The sequence below is a fragment of the Somniosus microcephalus genome, chromosome 19 (assembly GCF_052327205.1).
Source record: "Somniosus microcephalus isolate GS21.2 chromosome 19, FLI_Smic_1.0, whole genome shotgun sequence".
NCBI classification, from domain to species: Eukaryota; Metazoa; Chordata; class Chondrichthyes; order Squaliformes; family Somniosidae; genus Somniosus; species Somniosus microcephalus.
The window spans coordinates 46,289,696-46,299,234 of NC_141005.1; the positions used below are offsets into that span (position 1 = coordinate 46,289,696).

The 9,539-nt window shown below is 44.6% G+C and overlaps 1 long non-coding RNA gene across 1 annotated transcript; it reads right to left on the reverse strand.

Annotated features, from left to right (window-relative positions):
- Nucleotides 1-2: 2 nt before the first annotated feature.
- LOC147104414 (uncharacterized) lies at nucleotides 3-6,177 on the reverse strand. Its single transcript, XR_015072331.1, has 3 exons — nucleotides 6,052-6,177; nucleotides 3,538-3,691; nucleotides 3-1,153 (listed from the first exon to the last, which is right to left on the reverse strand). It is a non-coding gene; the product is annotated as an uncharacterized LOC147104414 (long non-coding RNA).
- Nucleotides 6,178-9,539: the final 3,362 nt, after the last annotated feature.

Sequence of the window (9,539 nt, forward strand, 5' to 3'; positions counted from 1 at the left end):
TGTCAGATTCCTAATCGAAAGACTGAGATCGAGTCAGTCTGTTAACCAAACGAAGTTTAATACTGTTTTACAGAAGTGACAATCAAACGCAGGAGAACTAACAAACAGGTCTATGCTCAATGCTGGCTCCACGAGGACTGAGAGAGAGAGCTCCTCCCTCTGACGTCATGACGTTTCCCGCCGTTGGGAACGTCACGTGACCCACGTGGTGACGTCATCGCGTTTGGTCTTAACCCTCTAGGGACCGCGCTATTTACATGTAGTAAAACGAATACAGGTACAGATTCATTCTGTTACAGATAATTATCTACATCGATATAAGAGTCCCTTGGTGGCTCTGCCACACATATATAAAATGCAACCTAGAGCGAGATTCTGATTGCAAAATTGACAGTGTGCAGATATGCATTTTTAAATTTTGCCACATATTTATATTTGTGCCATGGTTTGCATTGTACCTTTAATTATTTGCACTGTTAGTTTTCAATTTGAACACCAATGAATAAGTTCATTTTGAGAGATGATGTTAATATTACTTCCCAAGATAGTTGGTCCCAAACATTCATTGCTAAGAAACATGACCAAGAGCTGCTGCCATTTTTCAGCTGGTTTTATTAATACTAAAGGCCCATAAAGATGGTTTTACATTAATTGAATGTTGACTATGATACTCTTTAATATAAATGACCCAATTTCCAAACACCCAGTGGAATTGGAGATCTATATTTTCATGTATCTTTTGCACTGCCTTCAGGTCACCAGTTTAAAGTAAAATCACAGAACGGGTTCCCTCCCTTTTAGCAATGGTAATCACGGGTCTCCAGTGGTGGTTTGAAGAAAAGTTGATAAGGGAGAACGGCACAGGTCTCTGTTTGAACGCTATTTCACCAGGGCCACTTCATATAATACAAAGGAAATATGAGGGAGCACATGAAACATCAGCCAGCAGACATTTTGTTGCATGTGGCAGTTGCTGCTCATGAAAAGAAGAGAGCAGAAAAGGCTACGCCTAATGGAATGTGTTTATCAACCCCACCAACATTTTGTGAAATAGCCGTACAACATTTTCAGACATCAGATGAGGCCTGGCTGGAATTCAACGTTTCCACATTGATATCTTCAGGGTCAGAATGACAACAAACCATCAGGATCTCTGAGGAACAAAAGGGAAAACATCCTGGTGTGATTGATGAAGACATGTCGACTGAACCTATGTATGTCACAGACTCCCGAGCGTACAGTAAAATGACAGGAGGAATCCTTTATCTTTAGATCTCCATGCATGGAGCTATCTGCCATAAAGCCAACATGGATAAGATTTGGCATGGCTCCCTTATAGCGTTACCTTTATCTGAATCCTATGACTCTCTCCCTTATTTGCACATTCCTTTAGATTAGTTCATGCAAAATATCACGGATTCAATGTGAGCTAAGCTGGAGGGGAAAACTGAGTTTATGACATCGTGGAAACTCAGCAGTAGCACAGAAGTTAATGCTGATACCATGGAAGGAGAAAAATGTGCTGAACCTGAAAGGTATATATTTCTTAAATAGTCTTTGATGTGCTTGCCTTTCCTAACGTGCCAGAACTGAACACTTAAGCATCCTGAGGAACTTCACCAAAATTGAACATAATATTCTAAACACTGATTCTCCATATTGACAGAATAATTGAATGAATGAATGACCTTTCCATTGCAGAACAATGCATACTTTTTCAAATATATTTTTAATTTAATGGTCTGAAAAAATGTAGCGTTTATTCATCCTTTTTCTATTTCTTAAGTGGGCATTGATAGCTAATCTATTACTTATTTTAACCACATTTTCCCAATCATTTTAACTAAGTGATGGTTCTCACTCTCCTCTTCAACTCTGTTTGGGATTATTTGAAGTCAAGAGTCAATCTTTAAGGATTTGGAGAGCTTCAGCATAAAGGCATTATTTTTTTAAGGTCTAAATAGATAGGAGTGGTCTCACGCGGTTTTATTTTTGAATGTTAAAGTAATGGCAACATGCTCCTCTAGTTCAAATTGTTAGATCATCTTTCTTCAACTATCAGACTTTTTTGCCAATCAGCATTATGACTGCAATAATAATAATGATATTTAATTAATAATTAAGGGGGAGATAAGAACATAAGAAATAAGAGCAGGAGTAGGCCACACGGCCCCTCGAGCCTGCTCCGCCATTCAATAAGATCATGGCTGATCATCGACCTCAACTCCACTTTCCCACCCAATCTCCATATCCCTTGATTCCCCTAGAGTCCAAAAATCTATCTATCTCAGCCTTGAATATACTCAAAGACTCAGCATGCACAGCCCTCTGGGGCGGAGAATTCCAAAGATTCACAACCCTCTGAGTGAAGAAATTCCTCCTCATCTCAGTCTTAAATGGCCTACCCCTTATCCTGAGACTATGCCCCCTAGTTCTAGACACTCCAGCCAGGGGAAACAACCTCTCAGCATCTACCCTGTCAATCCCCTTCAGAATCTTGTATGTTTCAATGAGATCACCTCTCATTCTTCTAAACTCCAGAGAGTATAGGCCCATTCTACTCAATCTCTCATCATAGGACAGCCCTCTCATCCCAGGAATCAATCTAGTGAACCTTCGTTGCACCGCCTCCAAGGCAAGTATATCCTTCCTTAGATAAGGAGACCAAAACTGTGCACAGTACTCCAGGTGTGGTCTCACCAAGGCCCTGTACAATTGTAGCAAGACTTCCTTACTCTTATACCCCAACCCCCTTGCAATAAAGGCCAACATGCCATTTGCCTTCCTTATTGCTTGCTGTACCTGCATGCTAGCTTTCTATGTTTCTTGCATGAGGACACCCAAATCTCTCTGAACACTAACATTTGAAAGTTTCTCACCATTTAAAATATATTCTGTTTTTCTATTCTTTCTACCAAAGTGAATAACCTCACATTTCCCTACATTATACTCCATCTGCCACCTTACTGCCCACTCACTTAGTCTATCTATATCCCTTTGCAGCCTCTTTGTGTTCTCCTCACAGCTTACTGTCCCACCTAGCTTTGTATCATCAGCAAACATGGATACATTACACTCGGTCCCTTCATCTAGGTCATTAATATAGATTGTAAATAGCTGAGGCCTCAGTACTGATCCTTGCGGCACCCCACTAGTTACAGCCTGCCAACCTGAAAAAGATCCGTTTATCCCTACTCTCTGTTTTCTGTCCGTTAACCAATCCTCTATCCATGCTACTATATTACCCCCAACCCCATGAACCCTAATCTTGTGTAATAACCTTTTATGTGGCACCTTATCGAATGCTTTTTGGAAATCCAAATATACTACATCCACTGGTTCCCCTTTATCTACCCTGCTAGTTACATCCTCAAAAAACTCTAATAAATTTGTCAAACATGATTTCCCTTTCATAAAGCCATGTTGACTCTGCTGAATCATGTTATGATTTTCTAAGTGGATTTGTAGAATTTGGATCTAAACAACCTTCTGATTTGGAGACACAATTCAACACATTTTAAATGTTACTGAACTTACTTGTTAGCTGTGACACAATGAAGTCAATATCTATTCAGCTCAGTACATAGGTATTCCATTTTGACTCTTTGATCTTTATCTTTTGCAGACTTCAACATATAGTGGAAGCTTCTGAAGGTGAATCCTCCTCTCTTTTTTCCATTTGTTTCTAACACTTTGGAAAGTATAGGAAATTAGTTAATGCCTCTGCAGATGATTCTTTTCAAGTGAATGTTCCCTTCAACAAGTTTGTTTGGGTAAATGCACTGCCTGCTATGATATTGAGCCAAAGAGGGAAGGGAAGGGCCATAGTTTGGTCCTTTGGAGGTGCTGAATTAGCTCACCATGGTAGGGTGAGAGCGACGCAGTACATTGCACGAAACCCACACTATTGCTGCCAGTTCCAGGAAGTGTAGGGCTCACACAGCGAGCGGCAAACCAAATATAAAACTGTCAGGCTCTCACTAAAACTGTTTGCTGTAAGACCCCTTTTTAGTAGGTCTTTCAGGCCTCCGATCTTAGCAGGTCCTAGCAGATTTACATGTGGCTTGCAACCAACTCCACAAAATCTGTAATTCCAGGACCCAGCAGCTCCAAAGCAGAATGTAAAAGCAGCCTGCAATCACTCCCAGCACCATTAGCTGGAGATGGGTCAAAGCAGCCTGGGATCCTGCTGCTGATCTCTATCCAGTGAGTCTTGTTGGAAAGGAGACAACTGTAAACATTGGTTGAAGACAAGATTGGGTTCAGCTGAATTTCCCCATTTAGTCAAGTAGCTTACCAGCACTTAATATCTTGTCTCATTCATAAGGAATGGGCACTTGAAGTACTGCCAGATTGTTGCCACTCGTAGAACTGTACCCCAGCATGCATTTGCATCTTCAAGAGAGGAGGAGAGAAGAGGGGGCAATTTGAAAAAATAATAGGGTGTTCATTAACTTGAAAGCACTGAACATGAAGAATGAGTAGTTGGGGTTTAACCTTTGCTTCACAACATCATCAAGGAACAACCAGAGGCTGTAGAGTGTTTTGTGCTCAATTTCTTCTGTCTACGAACTTATTAATGTTTGAAGTTCTCTCATGTCTTCCTCAGATGGTGACAGTTTCGCCTTAACACTTGTCCACTTTCTGTAAACAATTCAAGGATTCAATAATTTCTTGCCTTCAGACCTTTGTTCTTGTTTGCTCTTTCTTAAGACTCATAAGCAACACACTGAAAGGTGAAATATTTTTGGTTCCCTGTTATGAACCTGTCTGATTACTTTCTTGGATTTTTATTTACATATTTTCAATCACTTTTGGTTGTTACAATTAGACTTTTCCTCAACCTCTGCACCAAAATACTTTCTATTCTGGATGTAACTCTATACCTATAACTATAGTCCAATTGGGGATTTACTCTAGCTATCGCCATTAAGGATTTGCACCTTGAAACTTCCACTGCCTGGTAAATGTTTTATATTCATCAGAGGTAAACTAGGTTATCATCTGAAAAACAGGAATTGTTATTGCAGGTCTTGCAAATTGAACTTTGAATTTTCTTATAGTTGTCACTGGACTGTGCCACAATTTTGGATTTGTATACTGGATATTATCTTGGCTTTAGTGTTACTGGTCACTCTCATAAGTGGGTCTCAACTCCCCTAGATCATCTTTTTGTGCTCAATATTCATATAAACAATATGACCCAGGGATCATAACAGACAACCTTCACTTTGTATATACTAATAAAGTGCATCAATCACATGCCACCAAGTGATTCTCCTTCCTTGAAAGCCAGACTGAACATTTGCGCCCACTTTTCGCCCAAAGAGGGTTTCTGCGCCAGTGTAAGAGGGTGCGCTGATATTCAGCGCTGCGGTAATGGTGGCGGTAGCCGGTAGCGCTGCGCCGACACCGATGACGTCATCGGTGTGCGCAGTGCCCTGGTACCGCCCCGCTTCCGGCCCAAACCCCATATTTAGTTGCGGCCGCCTCTTCTGCAGCGGCCGCAAACAGCGTTTGAAAAATGGGGCCGTACTGCTGCGCTACTGGGGCGCTTTTTCGGCGGCCGCCTGCCCGCACCTCCCTCCCCGGCCTCCTACACCACACCCCCGCGGCATTGGTGGCTGATTCCCGCGAGCCCGGCACTTCTCCGTGGTGCCGGGCTCATTTCCCGGCAGAATCCAGCGGCGATCTCACGGCTGCAGGCAGCTCCTCCTTAAGAGAAGGAGGAGGCCTGCAGTACCCCAGCCTGCCGCACCGCATTGGGTGGCGCAGCTGGAGCGCTGAAATTCACTTTCAGCGCCCCAAGCGGAGGCGGGCACACCCTGGAACAGCGCCCGGTTCCGACTTGGGGCGCTAAAAGTGAATTTCTGGCACGCGCAACTGGCTCCGTGCGCAGCGCTAACTTTTGGGCGTTAGCCTGCTGGTGGGCCTTAACTGAATTTCTAGGCCCTAGAACCAGAAATGGTATTATTTATACAAGAATAAACACAAAGAAAGACATATTTCTTTACTCTCCACCATACATAAAATAATAAAAATGGCACTCACTTTCTCTAAATGTAAACTTTAACCAGAGGATACTTGCTGTAACCCCAATCTAGTTTAACTACCTGGTTGAACAGGCTGCAAAACTTTAAAAATACACAGCTGCTGACCGCAAGACTCAAACACTCCCTGCTAACTGATTCTGTTGTGCAATATAATTCTGTAATAAGAGAACTCTGACCCTTAACTGTCGATCAAAGAAGACTGCAGCCAATCAGTGACTTTGTCCCCCTTCTCAAAGGTCACAGACAGAGCTGTCAATCAAACCCACAACATCAGACAAAGACCTGATTCAATGATCTATGCCAAGATGTGATGAGGCAGCCCCTTTAAAGTCATCCTGAGACAAAGTGCTGCCTTTAAATGTTAAATGGTTAGCCACTCTTTGACTGTGGCATAAGAATCTTGACATTGAATATGATAGCTCTGATCAATTAACACCTTGAACTTTCTACTGTTCTCAGCCTTACCAATTTGTACTTGTGAAGACCACTTCAGCCAACTCATCTTGAACTGAACTAATGGAAGAAAAAGGGGAATTTATATAGCACCTTTAACACAGAAAAATAAGCCAAGGTGCTTCATCGAGCCATAAGGGAAAAACATGGGTAAACAGCCCACAATTACACTGGGTACTTCCCTTGAGAAATACTCTGTGATCTTGGATTGTTAACTCCTTACCTACTGTTTCAAGCAATAAACAATACAAGTTCAAAACTGCCAAACTCTCGTATCATCTGAGTGCTCAGTTTCTCAATAATGATTGATGGTCATTACCATCTATATATATATATAAAAGAGTCTGTCTGTCTGTCTCTGTCTGTCTCTGTCTATCTGTCTGTCTGTCTGTCTGTCCGTCCGTCCATACAATCAAAAGTTATAGAGCGTATCTACACATATGTCATATCAAAAGAAAGCTTATTAGGGGAGTCTAATAGGTGTATTTACTTTTTGGTCAGACAAAAATTGTTCAGACAGTATACAAAAAAGGTTAAAAAAACGGCAAAATTCCACTCATTAGCATTGAGTGACGTGATGGTTGACCAATCGTACAGGGGATTAACCTGATGGTTGACCAATCGGTGTGTCACAGGGGGTGTTTCATTGCATGTGTGGGCGGGCCTAATCCTTCTCAGCTGAGGTGAGTGGCCGCCATCTTGATTCCTAACTATTGATTTATTTTTCCCACTTTCTGTGTGTTTATTTTGAAATATAGATTTCCAGCAAAAAAAAAGTTGCTTTTAAAAAAAAAAAATCCTTTTGCAAAGGGGACTTGGGCTTTACCCCCTTCGGCGGTGGATGAGCTGCCTGCAGGCCTCAGGCCTCGAAGCCTTGGCCTCTCCTCGCCAGCCACGCCCGAGCTAGGCACCGCCCGTCCCGCTGGGCCCGATTCCAAACCAGCGGCCCGCGATCGCCGCCATCTTGGTAAAGGCTGGCGCGGCGGGACTGGGCCGAGCGTAGCCATCGCCGCCATCTTGGTAACGGCTGACAGGGCGGGAGACAGCGAACGCGTGAACGTCGGCAGCGGCCCGGAGCGGGACCTGAGAGTCGGGCCGGGCCTCACGCGCTTGGCCGCGCACCGGCCGGCCATGAGGCGCTGATCCGCACACGGGGGCTTCGGCTCACCACGTCCGGGCTCGGAGGAAAGGGAGAGAGAGAGGGGGAGGGAGGGAGAGAGAGAGGGGGAGGGAGGGAGGGAGAGAGAGCGAGTGGGAGGGAGGGGGAGAGAGAGAGAGGGGGAGGGAGGGGGAGAGAGAGAGAGGGGAGGGAGGGGGAGAGAGAGAGAGGGGGGGAGGGGGAGAGAAAGAGAGGGGGAGGGAGGGAGAGAGAGAGGGGGGGAGGGAGAGAGAGGGGGAGGGAGAGGGAGGGGGAGAGAGAGGGGGAGGGAGGGGGAGGGACAGAGAGGGGGTGGGAGGGGGAGGGAGAGAGAGGGGGGAGGGAGGGGGAGAGAGAGAGGGGGGAGGGAGAGGAGAGGGGCAGGGAGGGAGAGGAGAGGGGCAGGGAGGGAGAGGAGAGTGGAGGGAGGGAGAGAGAGTAAAGCAGGGAGAGACAGGGGAGGGAGAGAGAGAGGGGGTGGGAGAGGGAGGGAGAGCTCACCTTCTTCCTTCCTTCCTTCCTTCGCAGGGGTTCATCGGGCCAGGCCTGAGGCGTTCCTTCCCCCCCCTCTCTCTCCAGGCTAATCCTGAACTAAATCCAGCAGTCTCTCTCTCTCTCTCTCTTCCCCCCAGTCGCTCTCTCCCCCCCAGTCTCTCTCTCCCCCCAGTCTCTCTCTCTCTTCCCCCCAGTCGCTCTCTCCCCCCCTTACCCCAGTCGCTCTCTCCCCCCCTTCCCCCCAGTCGCTCTCTCTCCTCCAGTCTCTCTCTTCTCCCCCCAGTCTCTCTCTCTCTCTCTTCCAACAACAACATGCCCTCAAAAAACCCTCGGCACCGCCGGGCACTCCAGCTAGTAAAAAATAAACAAGTCGATTCCAGCCTTTGACTGTCGGTGATCAGGTACTTCATAAGTTGCACCACCTTTATTGCTCATGGTTCCCATTATTCACCAAGCATCACATTTCTCAATGTAAGCTTTAAGATCTGCATTCATATTCGGCCAATTGAGACATTTGTATATTCTTCTCAAGCAATCTTATACTGTAATGTGGGTTGAATAAATACACTGTATACGCCCTTTCTCAATGTTTTCAGAATGATGACTCATTGTCCCCTAAATAAGATGCTATTTTGGATATAACGTTCATCTGTAAAATTAAAGAATGGAGCAATTGGTACTACAACCTATGTGGCCAACCATTCAATAAAGGTTTCTTCAGAATCTGTAGGCTTTCATCTTTTGCAGCATATGATTCTATATATGATTGTCATTGTTCAGCTTTTATATAGCACCTTAGATGACTTCGGGACATCCCACAGCCAATGAAATACTTTTGAAGTCTAGTCACTGTTATAATGTAGGCAACGCGGCAGCCAATCGGTGCACAGCAAGATCTCACAAACAGCAATGAGTTAATGATCAGATAACCTATTTCCGTGATTTTAGTTGACGGATAAATATTGGCCAGGACACTGGGAAGAACTCCCCTACTCTTCTTCAAATAGTGCCATGGGATCTCTGGCGTCCACCTGTTCTAGAATGCAATTTCTTACAAATGGAACATCAAGGAGCCTTAGTTTAGCCTTATCTTTGTTGAGTTTTTTAACAACAGCAACTTAACATTTCTACAGTACTGCTCACATACAGCAGATCTGAAAGCACTGCAGGAGAAAGGATTCATTGAGTAGAGCAAAAAGTGAAAATCCTGAAAGGAGTTAGGAGGTTGAGCCAAAAGCATGTTCTTTTAGAAGGTTTTTGAAAGAAAGGAAAGAGGTGCCAAGGTACAGAGAATTAGGGACAGACCTCGAGAGGGTAAGGATGCAATGGTTGAAAGAATGGTGAACAGATGCTGAAAAGGAGAGAGCAGGAGAGTAGCCTGGTGTTGAAGAAATGGAAAA